Source organism: Erithacus rubecula (assembly GCF_903797595.1).
Source record: "Erithacus rubecula genome assembly, chromosome: 23".
In the NCBI taxonomy this organism is placed as follows: Eukaryota; Metazoa; Chordata; class Aves; order Passeriformes; family Muscicapidae; genus Erithacus; species Erithacus rubecula.
This window is the reverse complement of record NC_136675.1, coordinates 2,897,802-2,915,079: the sequence shown is the minus strand read 5'-3', so window position 1 is coordinate 2,915,079 and position 17,278 is coordinate 2,897,802. Positions and strand designations below refer to the sequence as shown.

The 17,278-nt window shown below is 52.3% G+C and overlaps 1 long non-coding RNA gene across 2 annotated transcripts; it reads left to right on the top strand.

The window, feature by feature from the left end:
- Positions 1-3,815: 3,815 nt before the first annotated feature.
- Positions 3,816-10,302, top strand: LOC306811821. Of its 2 annotated transcripts, none has more exons than XR_013776746.1 (4): positions 3,816-3,874; positions 4,536-4,623; positions 7,976-8,050; positions 9,573-10,302. It is a non-coding gene; the product is annotated as an uncharacterized lncRNA (long non-coding RNA). The 2 variants fall into 2 exon arrangements; XR_013776747.1 differs by having other exon boundaries at positions 3,822-3,980.
- Positions 10,303-17,278: the final 6,976 nt, after the last annotated feature.

The window sequence follows — 17,278 nt, the reverse complement described above, 5'->3', positions numbered from 1 at the left end:
TCTTTACTAGGAAAATTAAAATAGAAATGCAGTATTACAAAGAACAATCCCAAACCCTGCCAGAGTCAGAATCCAAGCTGACACCCGTCAGTCAGTCAGGGTGGTGGCACAGTCCCATTCCATGGTGGCTGCATCCTCCTGCAGGGGCAGATGTGGTTCAGCTGGAGCAGTGCTCCTGGAGAAGGTGCAGTTTCCTCTGAAGCTCCAGGGATGATGTGGAAAGATTTGGTGTTTGGGGGTGCCCTGACCTGCCAGCCAAAGCTCTGCTGCATGTTTGAAACTCAGAATTCTGTGGGATCCCTGTGCTGTGTGGCAGCAGGGACATGGGGACATGGACACCCCTGTCACAGCCAGAACCTGGGGGGATGGATTGGGGCAAAGGGAGCTGCATACCCCAGCCCCCATCCCAAGGTCCCCACAGCTCCCCAGGGCAGCTGCTGCATCCCCAGGAGCTGGGGAGGGAATTCAGCATCACACACAGCCCCTGATGCCTGGGGAAACAGCATGGATTGCAGAGGGGACGAGGTGGCAGGGGACATTGTCCCCAGGGCCATGTGGGTGGGTGTCCTCCACCCATCCAGGCTCCCCCAGCAGGCTCTGGGATGCCCCTCTTCTCTCCCTTCCCAGTCCCTGAGCTGCTGATTGCAGTTTGGGCAGTAAATCTGAACCATCCAATCCTGTTAAATTATTTTCCAAATGACGTGATTTCCCTGGTGCACATAAATGATCAATTTCATGTTTTATTCCTAGAGCTATTTTAGTAAGGGGGAAAAAAAAAAATCTCATTAAACTATCTTGATTAGAGAAAAGGGGCTTGTCATCACGGGGTGGACAAATGGTGTGAGGGCACTCAGCTATTTCCCTGAACGCTCTGACACCTGCAGAAGGGACCTTCAAAGACCTGAAAGTTATTTGCCCATATTACAACCGAGGTGAAGGTTAAAAAAGGTGATTAAAAGCATCTGGAAACCCAAATGTGACAGAGTCTTGCAGTAACCTCCGAGCAGGTTGATTTATGACAGGCCGGTCCCACCCGTAACAAGATTATAGCTTCTCCCCATCAGCCATTGTGATAAATACCAATTACCTACTTGAGGATTGCCATTCAAATTTGCCTAAGTAAGGAGCAGAATCATGCATCTGTGTTGATTACATATCAATGATGCCGTGGAAGCCTTTGCAACTTTTAGATCTGCTTAAGATATGCCGCCCTGATTTAGACAGCGATTTGCATACAATTTACCCATAAAGCTTTACTTTGAAAAGTATAATTACTTTTTTAATATTCTTCCTTCTGATTTGAATGTTAGAGAGGCCATATAATGAATTACTGCACTAATGAAGACAAACATGCTCTCGGGGTGTACAATGGGAGCATTGTTAAATAAACTTCCTGCATTCAACACATTTGTTGTGGTTAATCTTTAAATGGAGGCACCGATTAACACCAGCACTTTTCTCCCCATAATTATTTTCTGAGGGATGTAAATCCCTGCCAGGGCTGCATCCCCAGCAGGTGCTGCAGGAGGGCTCTGGGCACAAGGTGACAGAGTGAAGGAGCCCCCAGCTCCTGCCAGAGCCTGCCAGGCTTTTCCTGGGATTCAGGGGTGGCTCCATCAACAGGACAAGTGACACCTGCACAGGAGCTGCACCAGCACAGCTCTGTCACCTCCAATGCAGAGCAGCAGCTCATCTTCTCTTGATTTTCTTCTTGTCCCCCCACCCTCAAATGTGAGGATCCTCCCCAAAAGCCTCTGTTCATATCCAGCATTCCTGGGGTTTCAGATGGCTGAAACATTCCAGGATGGGCAGGGGGAGTCTTGGAAGATAAAGCAGCCAGGTTTGGACAAAATGTAATTGGGCTGTGTCAAATTCAACTTGACCAACAGGTCAGACAGGGGAGGTGATTCTGCCCCTCTGCCCTGCTCAGGTGAGACCTCACCTGCAGGGCTGGGAATTCCAACAGCAGCAGCACCTGGAGCTGCTGGAGAGAGCCCAGAGGAACCCAGGGAGCTGCTGCAGGGCTGGAGCCCCTCTGGAGCCAGGCTGGGAGAGCTGGGGGGACACCTGGAGAGGAGAAGCTCCAGGAGAGCTCAGAGCCCCTGGCAGGGCCTGGAGGGGATGACAAAAAAGATGGGGACAAATATTTTTGTAGGGTCTGTTGTTACAGGACAACGAATGATATTTTTAAAATAAAAGGGAGTGGATTTAGACTAGATGTAGGAATAATATTTTACTCAGAGGGTGTTGGGACACTGGTACACTGTCCAGAGAAGCTGTGGCTGTCCCAGCACTGGGAGTGTCCATGGCCAGGTTGGATGGGTCCTGAAAAATCCTGGTTTAGTGGAAGGTGTCCCTGCCCTTGCAGGGTGTGGAATGAGATGGAACTGAGTGACCTATAAAGGTCCCTTCCAATGCAAACCATTCTAGGATTGTGCGATTCTGTGACAAAATATCTTGGAGTTTTCTGTTTCTTGGAAAGGAGCAACCTGTGAGCTCTGGGAAAAGGGCTGCTGGGAGCTTGTGGGGATGGGAATAGAGATCCACCAGACCCAAGAAAGGATTCCTTGCACTGGGACCAGCATTCTGATTCAGTGACATGCTTTGGGGTTTTGTTTCTAAAAGAAAACCCATTTCCCTTCTCATTCCCATGCCTGTGGTGATGCTGAGCAAACCTACTGGGCTGGCTGCAGGCTGTGGGGTGGGGACAGCAGGGCAGGGGGTTTCAGCATGGGGACTTTGACATCTGACCAGAACCTGACCTGATATTCCTGGAGACCTTTTCCAGTTGTTTCACCTCTCCTTTGGTGCTGTCCTCACCAAAAGGCTGAGCACTAGGAGTTCCACATTGCTTAGAGAAAGGTTTTTCCTGCCTGCAGAGTAGGGAGGGAGAAGGATTTGGGATTCCCATGCAGGGCTGGTGCATGCAGCCAGACTCGGTCTCTCATGCTTGAGGGGTTCTTTTGTCCCAGCACCTCCCCAGGCAGGTGGTGATGCCTTAAGATTTTAGCTTTTATATTTTTCAGATCCTGTACTGCATTAGTGTAGAACTCTGAACTCCAGATAGAGTGTTAGTGAGCTCTCTTCACATGTTGGTCAGACAAAACAATCCTTCCAGGCCTGAGAAGAAAGAACACCCTCTGCCTCAGGCCCCAAAAAGTATAAACAAAAATGACTTAATTACCTGAAGCTGTAATTGGACAATTAACCCCTGATATGCAAATAGACCAAACTCATATCTGTCTGAAAAACTCATGACCACTGTCCATCCTGGGTGCAGCCTCTGGGAGGCTTTTGCAGTGCTCAAGGAGTATCTGTTGAAAGCCTTTAATAAACACCTGTCTTATTCTCCTGACTCTGGTTCTAGGCAGCAATTCCAGGCTCTGCCCATCCCAGGAGGTGACTCCCACCTTTCCCACCTCCAGAGCCTCCCATCCTGCCAGCCCAGCCCCAGCCCTGCTTTGCATCTGAGCTATTAAAACCTATTTTTTTGGCCTGGGCCCAGCGAGGGAAGTGCTCCAGCTCTGTGTGACAGCCTCATTATTCACCACTGCCAATCTTTATGCCATCGACAAAATTCTATCTGGAGAGATTTGGTATTGACTGCCAACTTATTGATGGGCTGGTGAGCAGCATCTGGCCAAAGGCTGGCTGCCCCCAGTGCTCAGATGGTGAGGCCAGCCTGGGGTGGTTTCCTGGCTCTCAGTCCTCCTCCCTGACCTTCAGGATGTCACTCAGCTCCCTGCCTGCAGCACAGAGTGACACTGAGAGCCCAGCTCTGCTGCTCTCTGTGTCCTGGGAGCTGCAGCCAAGCCCACTGGGCTTTCCACTGGAGCAGCTTAAGAGCTGTCAAATCTCATTTTTCTTCTCCCAGGTGAGGCGCAGACCTCTCTGAATGCAAGTTTCTGTCCTTGGGAGGAAGAAAGGGGCTGGTTCCTGCCTCGAGGGAGCTTCCAGGAGAGCCCTGAGAAGGGGGTAAGGTGGGGCTATGGGGACCTGCAGCATCACCCAGCAGGGTGGAGGGACACAGGGGAGCACTGGCACTGTGTGAGCACCCAGCCAGCCCTGCACAGAGTCAGAGCATTCCTGAACACAGGTCCCCTGAGAGTTCACCTTTCCCCAGGTGCCTCCAGAGGCAGCAGCAGCTCCTTGAGGAGTTCCCTGCCCACTGCAGAGCCATGTTGACCCTCACCCTGGTCACTGCCTGCACTCTGACATGCTCCAGCAGGACTCTTTCCCCAGCACTGCAGAAGTGCCAGCAGCTCCCAGTGCCCCCTGCCTGTCCTGGGCAGGGTCAGGGGCTCAGGCTGGGAGTGGGGGTCCCTGGCACAGCAGCTCCTGCCTGCAGGGGCTGGTTTATGAGGGATGGGAAGCACTAGGGTTGCACTGCCCTTCCCAGTCCCATCAGGGCAGAGGAGGGGCAGGGGAGGAGCAGGTCAGATAATGACCTTGCCCAGCTTATTAACCTCCAGCTCTCCCTGTGACCTACTCGACTCTTTTTTAATTAGAGCCCAGTGTTGTTTAACAATTAACAGGTCAGAAGGAAGTGCTTTCCAGCCCAGGCTTACCGGGAGCTGCAGGAACTGTCCAAGGCTTGTTGAAGCAAGAGCTGCCCTTGAGAAGGTGAGGCAGGTCATGCCCCCCTGCACTCCCTGCCAGCTCCTCCTGCACCACCAGGGCTGTGGGCACCTGCTTGGAGAGGCTGAAGCTGCAGGGCAGCAGGAAAGCCAGCAAGCTCCATGAAATGTCCCTGCTGCTCGTGCCTGTGCTGGACCATGAGGGTTTGGTGTGAATGGAGCAGCTCTGGGCTGCCAGGGAGGGACACATTGAGATGGAGATGGCTGCAGCCTTCCATCAAGGGAGCCAAAAAAGGGAGCCAAAACCAGGCACACTCCAGCAGGAGAAGGGTTCAAACGTTTTGTGGTGTGGGGATGGAGCAGCTGAGACAGTGCCCTGGCAACACCCCATCCCCACCCCACCTGAGGGGGCCTGGGGATCCCATCAGCCAAGGGAGCTGCCTGGGCCAGCCTGGCTCAGGGGTCACACCTGAGGCTCCCAGGGTCCCTCCTGAGCACAGATCCCTGCAGATCTGCAGCCCCGTGCTGGTGCTGGTGGATGTGACATCTCCAGTTTGACTGTGTCACCTCCTGGGTTACTCATGGCAGGAGAGCCCTGGCCATGGGCTGTGTCTGACCAAGCAGGGGGTGTCTGCAGCTTGAATCCCCTCTGGGGCTTGCAGAGCCCACGAGCCCTGAGCCTGTTGGCATCTGCCCTGGGGTGATGGGTTCAGATGGCATCTGCATGCCTGGGGCTGGTGGAGCCTGCTGGGGGGACAGGGAGGGTGACCCTGCTGGAGATGCCAATGGACAGGTGCCCCCTCAGCCAGGCAGAGCCCTCCTGCACACCTGGGCTGTTCCAGCTGGGGCCTTTGCACCATGTCTGAAAGGGCTGGGGAATGCTGGCCCTGCTTAGAGAGCCTCTGGCTCCTGGAGGGCACAGATGTGCATGGCAATGATGCAGAAGGTCTCCTGCCTCGCTGGCCAGCAGCAGTTCTGGGATGTCTGTGGTTGTGACATGGGAGCAGCCCCGTGAGGGTTAACCTGGGAATCAGCCAGGCAGCTGCCAAGGCACTATAGATTTTGGAGCAGTAACTCTTCAGCTGGAGAGTGAAAAGAGGACAGCTAATGAGGCTCATGAGATCTGTTAATACTTAACCCAATGCAACACCTACCAGCCCTGCCAATAAATCAGCAGTGAGCACCAGCACAGCCCCAGTACCCACGGGGATCCCCCCTCTCACCAGCACAGGGCCTGAGCTGCCCTCTCCCACTCTCCTCTCACACCAGTGTAGGGAACATGGACATGCTCAGGGCCCTGTGGTTGGCACAAATCACTTTGGAGATGTCTGGAGGCCGACCACAACCTCCATCTCAGAGAAATCAGGAGCTCAGCCCTAGAGAGCCAAGGAGCTGGTGGGGGTTCAGCCTCATGAAGGTGGGAATGCAGTTTGGAATTCAGGTTTTTAGAGCCCCTCTAGGAAAATCCAGCCTTGGTTTAATCAGCACTGATTAACCTGTGCTGCAGTGAGGAGAGGTGGCTGCCTGCAGCCCTGCACACACAGGGTTTGATTTCCAGCACTTGCTCTGATTCCTGAGATGCTCAGAGATGTCTGTGCCCCTGCACAGCACCAGGATTTGTTTCTCATGAAGAAATCATGACCACAGAACAGTGGCAAGGCACAGTCAGTGGGACCCTGTTAGAAGAGTACAGTTAAAGAGATCTCCCATGAGAAATAATGACTGCTCCTCCCAGGGAGGTGTAAGACATTTCAGTGCAAAGTTACCCCTGTCCAAACTTTTCCACTGTCCCTCTAACAGCAGAACACACATTGGGCTGGTTAAACCACACTGGAGAACCTTCAGTGTAAAGGAAAGGAGCAGAATCAGCTGCCATCCTGTTGTGGGCACGTTTCTGGCCTCATGGTGTGATGGTAGGACTTGGGAGAGATCTGTCCTTATTTCCTGCTGCTGCCACCACAGACATCCCAGAGCCCAGGAAATGCCAGAGCTGGGTGAGGATGGCACAGCTGATTCCTGCTCAGAGGATGCAGCCCCACCTTGGCAGGATGTGGATGGGACACAGGGACTGTGTCTGCCCTTGTTGTGTGTCTGCATTGGGCACCTCTGTTCCTTTTCTCACTCCTGGAACAAGTTTGGATCAGCTGGTGGGACCCAAAATACTCACAGGCTCTGGGATCTGGTCTGGACACATTCAGTTATCAGAGGTGTCTCCAGTAGGGCTGTCTGAAATGTGTTGTGGTCAGAGATGAATGAAACATTACAACATTAGATCAGCAGAAATGGTATTAAATTCCTGTCCTTTAAAAGGAAAGTAGTGTTTTGGAATAAACTCAGTTTTAATGACCTAAAAATTTTCATCAGTTTTATTTCCTCCTTCAGCAAAAAGGAAAAAGAGATAAGACTGGAAAGAAGAGAAGAAAAAAAAAGTGGAAAAGACAAAGCCCCAAGTCTGAAAACTGCTGAGTTTTGGGAGGAGCATGAGGAGACCTGGAATAAACTAGAAGAAAATAATTCAGAGAACAGTCTATGGCTGGTGTATTTCTGCTGGTCCTGGCAAAGTCACTGCAGTGTGGATTTGTCACACAGCAGGGCATGGGGTGAGATGAGATCCAGGGCATGGGGTGGGATGAGATCCAGGGCATGGGGTGGGATGAGATCCAGGGCATGGGGTGCAGAAGGCTCCTGTGGGTGGGGTTGGGGTTTTACTGGCATCTGGCACTTTCCTTCTGTCCCACTGGATGGTTCATCAGCTGTGTGTGAGCTCAAGCTGATACTCCAGGAAGGAATTATTGAGCTGAGCCACCAAAATCATGGATCTGCTGTCCTCAGCACCTCTAGAAACCCAGTGAGGAAACTCCAAGAGAGAATTGCATTTCTGCTCCATGTGCCAGTTACAACCATTCCATGGAATCTGTCACATTCCTCTAACAAGAACCAACTTTTATTTGTGAAGTCCAGCTTGGATGCTCTGAGAGTTTTTGGGTTGCCCTGGGGTTTCTGTGCTCTGTCCCTGGCTGTGAGTGCAGAGGTGCCACGTGCAGGGGTGTCCCTGTGCTGTCTGGCCAGGTGGGACAGCAGAGCTGACCTCAGGTATGCACACACCTCTGGTCACCACCAAAACGTGTTTTGAAGAGAGTTTTGAATTCCTTTCACTTGGTGCATTTGCATGATCTTCTGTGCTTGGTCCTTGCTGACCTTGGGAGATGTTTTGCAGAGAGAATTTTTTTAAAAAAATGATGACATTTTCTTTTGGTGTGTTGTCATGACATGTACCCCAAACATCTCTGTCTGCTGTTCCACTTTTTCAGCCTCTTCAGGAACTCTTGAAAGCCAGTGATGGAGCAGCCCTCCAACAGCCACTATTCACATTCATCCAGTGTTTTTTATCTTATCAGAACTGTTGGATGCTGCCTCTCAAGTGCTCTGGACCTGTTGGTAAGGGGGAATGCAAATTTGCCTTGCCCAGAATTGTAAGTCAAGATCAAAAATCAGATTTCAACACAATTGATGGAGTACATCCTGCCTTCTTGGGCTGATTCTATCCATTGTGGCTACACAGAGCAGCTGTGGCTGTCCCTGGATCCCTGGCAGTGTCCAAAGCCAGGGTGGAGGGGGCTTGGAGCTGCCTGGGACAGTGGGAGGTGTCTCTGCTCATGGCTGGGGTGGAACTGGACTCACTGATGTGAGTCTATGATTCCTTGATGTCTTGGTTTGAAGGACAGGTGCTTCCCAACAAAGGGAGAAGCTTTCCTTTGCAATGGAGAATGTAAACCCCCTCCCTCCAAATTACTATAATTTTGAAATTAAAGTGCTCTCAGGCAAAGATATGGGAATTAGAAATAACAGTTCTTTACTAGGAAAATTAAAATAGAAATACAGTATTACAAAGAACAATCCCAAACCCTGCCAGAGTCAGAATCCAAGCTGACACCCGTCAGTCAGTCAGGGTGGCGGCACAGTCCCATTCAATGGTGGCTGCATCCTCCTGCAGTGGCAGATGTGGTTCAGCTGGAGCAGTGCTCCTGGAGAAGGTGCAGTTTCCTCTGAAGCTCCAGGGATGATGTGGAAAGGTCTGGCTTTCCTCTGGAATCCAGTGGAAAGAAGGTCCCTTGGTGTCCAAAATCTCAGTTTTTCTCTGGGTAAGAAAGGCTTGGCTCCTGCCCTGGCTGGAGCATCTCCCAGTGGGATGATGCAATTTTATCAGTCATGCCCTGGGACTCAGTGGCCATGAACAGGAGATATCTCCTGGAGGGAGGATGGGCTGTGGGAAGATAAAGATGATTGCCCAGCTGGTTTAAAGATGGCCCATTAGCAGATAATGTGTGCCAGGAGATAAAAATCACTGCCACACCCAGTTTTTAACAATGGCCCATTAACAGGAGATAATTCCCACAGAGGTAAGAATCACTGCCACACCCAGTTTTAAACAATGACCCATTAACAGGAGATCTTCTGGAGGGAGGATGGGCTGGGGAAGATAAAGATGATTGCCCAGCTGGTTTAAAGATGGCCCATTAGCAGATAATGTGTGCCAGGAGATCAGGGGCACTGCCCCACCCTGCTGCAGCAGATGGGGACAGAATTCACATTGCTGCCCACATCCTGTACTGCAACCCAAGACACACCATCATCCCATTCCCAATCAGTCCCCAAACCCCGTGCCTTGGACACTGGCACAGCTGGAGGAGCACGAGGGCTCACGGGCTCTGGACCAGGGGCTGTGTGAGTAAAAAACATCACAGGATGCACACTGAGATCATGAGATCTGGTCACTCTGCAGGGACTCAGGCTTGTCTCTGTCCTGCCCAGCCTCCAGCAGGGCACCCCCAGGGGCTGGGCTCTGTGCCCACCAGCCTGGGGCTCCATCTCTGCTGGAGCAGCAGGCAGGGGTGGCAGTGGCAGGACCCTGCTGGCTGCAGCCACCAGGGACGGGTGATCCTTTCCTCATCATCCAGGCACGAGGTGACACAAGTTTCATTTCACACTTGTCAGGTGCTGACCCTTCTCCTGGGGCTGGAGTGGCTCCTGTCCTGGCAGGGAGGCAGAGCTAACCAGGCTCAGGGGAGCTGGCCTGGAGGAGCGAGGGACCGTGACCGAGGGCCTGCCAGAATATTTCCCTGGTGGCTTTCTAACTGTGACAAGTTAAAAAACAAAACAAAAAGAAGGCAAGCAGTCAGCCAACCCACTTAACTGCAGTTTTCCTCCATCAGGATCTATTTAGTTTTATTCAACCTGACATCTCTCAGAGAGAAGAAGAAATTCTGGGAGCCTAAAGCCAGAGGGAGACCACACAGTGTGTGCTGGCCGTGCTGGGGGAGCTCATCTCCCTTATTGCATCTGACACCAGGCAGAACGAGCCAGGGTCTGCAGCTGTGGGTGTGAGGAGGCTTTCCAGGGCTGCAGGCAGCCTCCCCCACACTGAACCACAGCAGCATCCTGATTTCCCTGGCCTGCAGCTGCAGCTCCCCAGAGCCTGCTGGACCCTGCACTGCCCTAGACCTGAGTGCCTGGGTCTCCAGCATGCAAGAAGAGGTGGCTTTGAGCACAGCCCTGCTCCAAGATGCTCCAGCTGTCAGCTGGCAAGGATGAGGTTAAGCTGATGGCACTGGAATCCACAGCTGGATGTTGTGAGCATCTCTGTATTGCTGCTTTCCAGGAAACCCCTTTTGCAGCCCAAATGGAGAGGATTTGGCAGTCTGGAGCACAGGGAAGGGGAAGGAGCAGAGCCCTGGGACCCACTGCTCCCCACAGCACTGCCCTTGACTGTGGGATGTGTCACCCAGCAGAGCATGGGGGATGTGGTGCACAGGCAGGGGGAAGCACTGGAGGCTGCCAGGCTGTGGGAAAAAACAGTCCCCAGCCTGTGGGCAGCCTGCACAAGCTGCAGTGCTCCCATCAGACTCCAGAATTTTGGGTGCAGCTCCTGCCAAGGCTGTGACCCCAAGGACACAGTGCTGATCCAGGAGAAGGTGCCCAAAATTGGGGGAGAAATGATGGCACTGCCAAAGTGACATTGTGGAGGGTACGTGTGTTTGGCACCCCATAATAATGCCATGGCATCAGCCCAGCCTGCCCCACTTCCAGCCAGGTCTGCTCACCCTCCAGGGCTGGAGCAGCCCTGTGAAGGGTCACTCATCACCCAGGGGCCTCCCTCTCTCTCTGCCTTGGAAGGAAGCTCAGGCTGTGCTTGTCAGCACGACTGCAGGACGAGCAGCTGGCTGGAGAGACATCTGCACTGTTGATGCCAAATTGTCCCAGACAGGACAGTCCTGGGGGAGCTCATCACTCCTCTGGCAGCAGCACAGACCCACAATACAAGATATTTCCCAGCTCAGCTTCTCCAGGTGTTCCCATCCTCATTCAGGTGAAGTCTCCACCGTTTCCCAGGCTGCACCTTCTGGGAGGGGCACAGAAGACCCTGAACCTGAGCTGACCCTCTCTGAGAGCTGCCAGAGCCCCCAGACCTGTCCATATGGGTCATTCTGAGCTCCCTCCCTGCTGCCTGCACAGATGCACTTGCCCAGCTCTCCTTGCTGAGCTGTTTGGTGCAGCAGCATCACCCCCAGCTGACCTTGCACTGTGATGCTGCAGGTCCTGCCCCCCAAACTCTGCTGCACTCACTCCTGCCCAGTTGATGTTCTCTCTGCATCATGCCTCTCATCTCCTGGTTTCCCTCTTACCAGCACATTCATCCTCAGATTCTGAGGTCAGTTTTGTGCTCCCCAGGATAAGATAGACATTGAAATGCTGGAGCATGTCCAGAGAAGGGAATGGAGCTGGGAAGGGACTGGAATGGCTGAGGGAGTTGGGAAGGGGCTCAGCCTGGAGAAAAGGAGGCTCAGGGGCCCCTTGTGGCTCTGCACAACTCCCTGACAGGAGGGGACAGCTGTGGGGTCAGAATCTGCTCCAGGGAACAAGTGGGCAAGAGGAAACAGCCTCAAGTGGCACCTCAGGAGAGTCAGTCTGGATATCATTAACAGTTTATTTACTGAGAGGGTGGTCAAGCATTGGGAGGGGCTGCTCAGGGCATTGGTGGAGTCACCACCCCTGGAAGTGCTCAAAATCCCAGCAGCTGTGGCACTTCATGATGGTTCAGTGGGCACGGTGGGATTCAGTTGGACTCAATGTTCCTGGAGGTCTTTTCCAACCCCAATGATTCCATAATTCCTAATTGCTTATCTCCATTCCTATTCCCCTCTGTATTCCCTGAGTGATCTCCTCTGTGCTGGCACCACCCCAAGCTCAGAGTGCATCCTCCCCACACCAACCCTTTGTGCAGCAGCACCTCCCTGGTCCTCTGCCACATGCCACAGCCCAGGACACCCTCACCTGCCCTGCTCCAGGATTTTGGCCCAGGAAGGGCTCAGGGAAGAGCAGGAAAGGTGGAGGAGTGCCCTGACTGGGAGAGATGGAGTGGCTCAGCCTATTTGTCAAGGGGAGGTAAAGAGGCAACTTGATCATAGTCTATAAATACTTATGGAGGGAGGAGATTTCTGATAATGGAGGGGTTTTTAATCTAGCAGATAAAAAATGTAATGAGATTCATTGGCTGGAAGCTGAAGCTAGAAAAACCTAAATTGGAAATAAGATGCATCTTTTAAGCAGGGAGTATAATTAACTATTGGAGCAATTTGCTAAGAGATGTGGCGGATTCTCCATCATTTGTGGTCTTTAAATCAAAACTATCTGAAAGAGATGCTCTCCCTCAGCCAGGTGCCACTGGTGGGGGACAGCAGTGTCCTGCCCTGCAGAGGTCACAGAGGGTGCCCTCAGTGCCCTGTGGTGACACCCAAAATCCCTGCTGCCCTCCCATCCCTCACATCCCACGTGCAAAGGGCAGCAAATTCCTGTCTGGGAGTGAGAGTGGGTCCCCTCTGGGAACTGGGGCACAGACAGAGTGGGGAGCCAGACCTTGTGCATCCCTGCACATCTCCTGCCTGCCCAGCCCACGGATCCAGGGCGTGGGTGAGACCAGGGGAGCTCAAGGCACACTGGAGAAGATCCAGAGCAGTGGATCACCTTCAGCATCCATCCTGAGGAAGAGGGTAGATCCCTGCTCAGTGCCATGCATCCCCCACCCACCTTGTCCCCAGCCTCACTCCTGACCCACAAACACCCCCTGAGCTCCCCAGCCACAGCACCCAGTCCTGCCCTTGATCCTGGTGCTCAGGGTGGCTTTCCCAGGAGCCTGGCAGCCTCACACACTCCCTCAATGCTGCTGTTACTTCTCTGCCTCTTTTTTTCCCCTTGGTTTCTTTCTTGATATTTTTTCCTCGCTGCCCTAATTTTTTTTTTTTTCCCCTATAATTTTCTCCATTGACTTTAATTAAGCTCTCCCCAGGCTCGCTCTGTAGGCAGGCTTCCCCGGGTCTAATTAGACTCTCATCATAAGTAATCTACATGGAAAGCAAACATGTGTGTGTGTGAGAGAGCCAGTGAGATTTATAGAGAGCATGCAGGGAGCAGATGGGTGCATAAAACACTACAAATAATTCTGGTACAGATGCAGAAAAGGCAGGCACTATGGTGAGGACTGGAGCCTTCCCCACACGCTCACATAAGTCAAATCTCTGTCTCACTCTCTCTCTAGGTATCACCACATTTCCCACCATAAAATCAATAGTGCAGATCAGAGTAAATCATCTTTGACTGGGGAAGCAGGGCTCAGTGATAGCAGCGATTCCCAGATGAGACTTAAGGAGATGTCTCACACTGATCTGTTTCTAACCATGTACTTAAGACCCAAGGTGTGTGCTGAGGTAATTACCAAGGGTAGGCTGCCCGTGGTGGGAGCTCTGAGCTGTTTGCTCAGGGATGGAGGATGGTTTGTGGTGTGGGGCCAGGAGCTGCTGCCCTCACACCTGCCTGACACGGCACTGCCAGGAGAGGAAAGTGCCCTGAGGGCAAAGAGCAGGCAAACAGGCAGGTTGGAGAAAGATAAAAATACCCAACCCTGCTCCCTGCCCTGATCCTGCCCTGGGCTGCTTGCTGCCCTGAGCCAGCTCTGCCCTGGAATGGGGCTGTGCTCAGGGGCAGGAGGGGTTTTGGGATCCCCTGGGCACTTTGTGGGAGTGAGAAGCCAAGGTCCAGCTCCATCTCTGACCCTTCAGCTCTCCCTGCACTGCTGAGGGCCCTGAGCCAGGTGGGGAGGGGACCCAGCACCCACCAGGGCACTCTGAGCCCCCACTGAGCTCCTGGTGCCTCTCTGGCCACAGAAGGGCTCAGTGCTCTGCCATTCCACAGCCTCAGGGGTTTGTGCCCCATCCCCTCATGGATCAGCAGGGCAGCCCTGGGCTGCAGAGAGGAAGCCACAGAGCCTGAGATGCTCCTCTGCCAGCTGAGTTAGCCAGGCACTGTCCTAGGATGTGCTCTGTGCCCCATGGGCTGGACTCTTTCCCCCTCTCACTGTGACCCTCACTTCTTTGCTGGCAGCTCAGGAGCTCATCACTCCTGCAGCTCACAAACCTCATCTGGGCTCTCGTGATGCTGAGCTCTAGACCTGCCCAATATGATGCACCTCATTTCTCTGGTCATAAAATCATTTGGCACTAACTGTGCAGGGCTGCACAAGCCCTCAGCCAGCTCTTCTCAGGCTCAACATGTGAAATTAGACTGATTACTGAGATTACTATTATTTTTAGGGTGATTTGAAAATGTTTGTCCCACATAGATGTTGTTTGACATTCTCCTTAGGTACCAAGAGCCTGAAGAGCACTTCATTGTGTTGGAAGTGCTTCCACCCAAACACACAGAGCAGAACAGAAATGCTCCCTGCTCACGTCTGCCTCTCCTGCCTCGTTATGAGCAATTTTACCCTCTCTGTGTAGCAGCACCCTTTGCCATTGCTGGGCTTTCTGTTATTCCTAATAGACTTCTAAAACCTCTTCACTTTGCCAGCTCAGGGACTTGTCCCAGTCCTTTTGCCACTTGTGATTTGAGGACTGTCAGTCTGGGCAGAGGAGAAGGCATGGAGAGGTGTGAGAGGATGGGGAGAGGGATGGGAGGATGGGATGAATGCCAGGAGGGTCTGGGAAGGATCAGAGTTGTGACCACAGGTCTGAGCTCCTCCTGGAGGGCTGGAGCCTGCAGGGGTGAGGCTGTCACAAACCCCACAGCTGATGGCATTGACTGAAAACAGAGAAGGATGAGGCTGGGGAGTGACAATCTGGGGGAATGGAGCTGTGCTGGGGTGGTCACACCCCACTTTGTGCTGAGGATGTCTCAGAACAGCAGAGTGCAGCAGGGCAGGGCACAGCTGGAGCATCCCCACATCACAGCCCAGTCACCCTTCTCTCAACCTGCAGGCTGGAGATTCACAACTGACTGCCAGGGTGGAGGGCAGGGAGACATCACCCCTCTCCAGCACACACTTTGCCCCCTCTTTGGGGTAAATACAATCTCCTTTACAAACAGCCTCCAGTCTGGGGAACAGAGAGAGCTGGGGTTAAGAGAATTGGGATTGTTCTCAATTGTTCTCCAGCCTGGAGAAGGTTCTAGGCTGAGCTTATTGTGACCTTGCAGTAGATCCATAGAACCATAGAATCACTGGAAGGTCTGGGCTAGAAATGAACTTTAGATGTCATCTCATCCTTGCTGCCATGGCAGGGACACCTTCCACCATCCCAGGCTGCTCCAAACCCCATCCAGCCTGGCCTGGGACATTTTCAGGGACCCAAGGGCAGCCACAGCTTCTCTGGGCACCACAGGCCCTGATAAAAAGTAAAGAAGTTGCTCATTCGATTTAGGATTAATAATTTACCTTCAGTTTTACCTTTCATCCCCAAATGAAAAGTCACAGGCGCTCTGCCTGACCCTATGATGACTTTCTTCAGGAGCTTGAGAATTCCCACATTTCTGGCATTGCCCAGAGACACCCGTGAGAGGAGGAACACTCCCATTTGCAGCCTCTCTTGGCTCTCAGCCTGGTGTGGAACAGCCCCTGCCTGGACACAGAGATGTGGAAGGGCACAGAGGGGAGGGCACAGTCCCCAGGCAGGGTGCTGCTGGTCCCCTCATCCTGCTGTAGGTTCCCTCCATCCCATCCAGCCCCCACTGCCTTGCTCTGACAAACCACTCGCTGAGTATTTGTTTCAGATATTTAAATACATCTCAGGGTTCAGATCGCAGATTCTCAACAGCAGTTAAATAAGTAACACATTCATATTTTGTAAACTGTTTCTCACAGCTTGTTTATTTAGGGTTATAACTTGATTTGGGCTCCTTATGGAAGTGTGACTCATTGTTTAATGTGTCAGCTCATTAGCAATACTTGTTTTTGCCTTATATTTCTGTGCTACCACTAATTGCTGAGCCCACTGTGAGCTTCAGCTTCCAATGACACTGTGGAAAATGCAAGAAAATAGATCAGTTACTAGATAAAAGGCAGCAGAAATAAACAAACTCATGAACCTGCAGAGGAAGCTTTTTAGCTGCTGTGATTTTACTTCACAAGGAGATCTCCCTCATTTGGGAAATTGATACCACCAGCTCCTGGGATCTTGTGTCAGGAGGATTTGAGCAAGACCAAGCTAAGGAAAACCACAGGCAAGGCAAATATGTCAGGGTCACTCCTTCACATCAGCACAGGTGGGTGGAACACCTGCAGCTCAAAAGCCACCAGCCTGCCCTCTCTGAAGAGCTGGTGCCCTGGCAGAGGAGGAATTGGCTGGACTTGAGATTCTTTGTAGTGCAACCTATTTCTCTGATGCAGAGTCCCTGAGGGGACTGTGAGGTGAGAAGGCACATCCCAAGCAATGTCTGTCAAGGACTTGCAAATGAGCAAACCTGACCAAAGCAATCTCACTAGAGAAAGGCAGGTTAGACAAATCCCTGGGCAACAGGGCCACCAATGACTGCCACAGGACCTGCTGGATGACCCAAATGCTCTGTGCAGCTCCTGCATCATTCCTGAAGCCAGGGAAAATATTGTGGGAAAGGATGCAGGTGAGGCTGGGAGCAGCTTCAGCCTTCTGCCACCCAGCTGCTGCAAAAGGCACCGTGGCAGGAGGGTGGCTGCAGGTCTGGGGTCAGCACCTCCTCCTCCATCCTGACCCCTCAGCCTGAAGCAGTTGGCAGAAGTGTCCTGGCCACAGCAGAAGTGGTTTCCACCTTGCATTTTTCTGCTCAGAGCATTTGACATCTCTAGGAATTGACAGCTGGAGATGGAAGAGCCCCTTTTTGTCATTTGGATTTCATGGGCTCTCTGGAACAAACCTTGAAAATGATGATGTTCATGGTCACAGTCTTTGGCAAAGCAATTGTTCTGGACATGTGAAAATCAAACTTCCTTGCTTGTGTCCCTGCTTGCTTCCTGGCTTCCTTTATTCCTTCCTTTTCTCTGCATCACTCAAGCACGGTTTTTTTTTTTTTCTGCTCTGCTGGCATAAGCTTCTTTCTAAGAAGCAAACGGCTGCTTGTTTCCACATAGTTTTATGAGTTTTCATAAGTATTTAAAGGAACAACAGCCACCTTCAAATTAAAAAGCATTTTAAAAGGGAGAGAGAATGAACAAAAAACCCACAGAACTGGAGGGGCTGGTGATGATGATGAAGAAAGGGGAAAAGAGCCAGACTGCCTGATTAATGCGTTTAACTTTTTCCTCCTTGCAGAGCCCCCAGGGAGCACTACTGGGAAGGGGTTGCTGGAAGAGGCTGCCAGGGTCTGTGAAGGAGCAAGGCTTTCTGTTCCATCCTCCCACT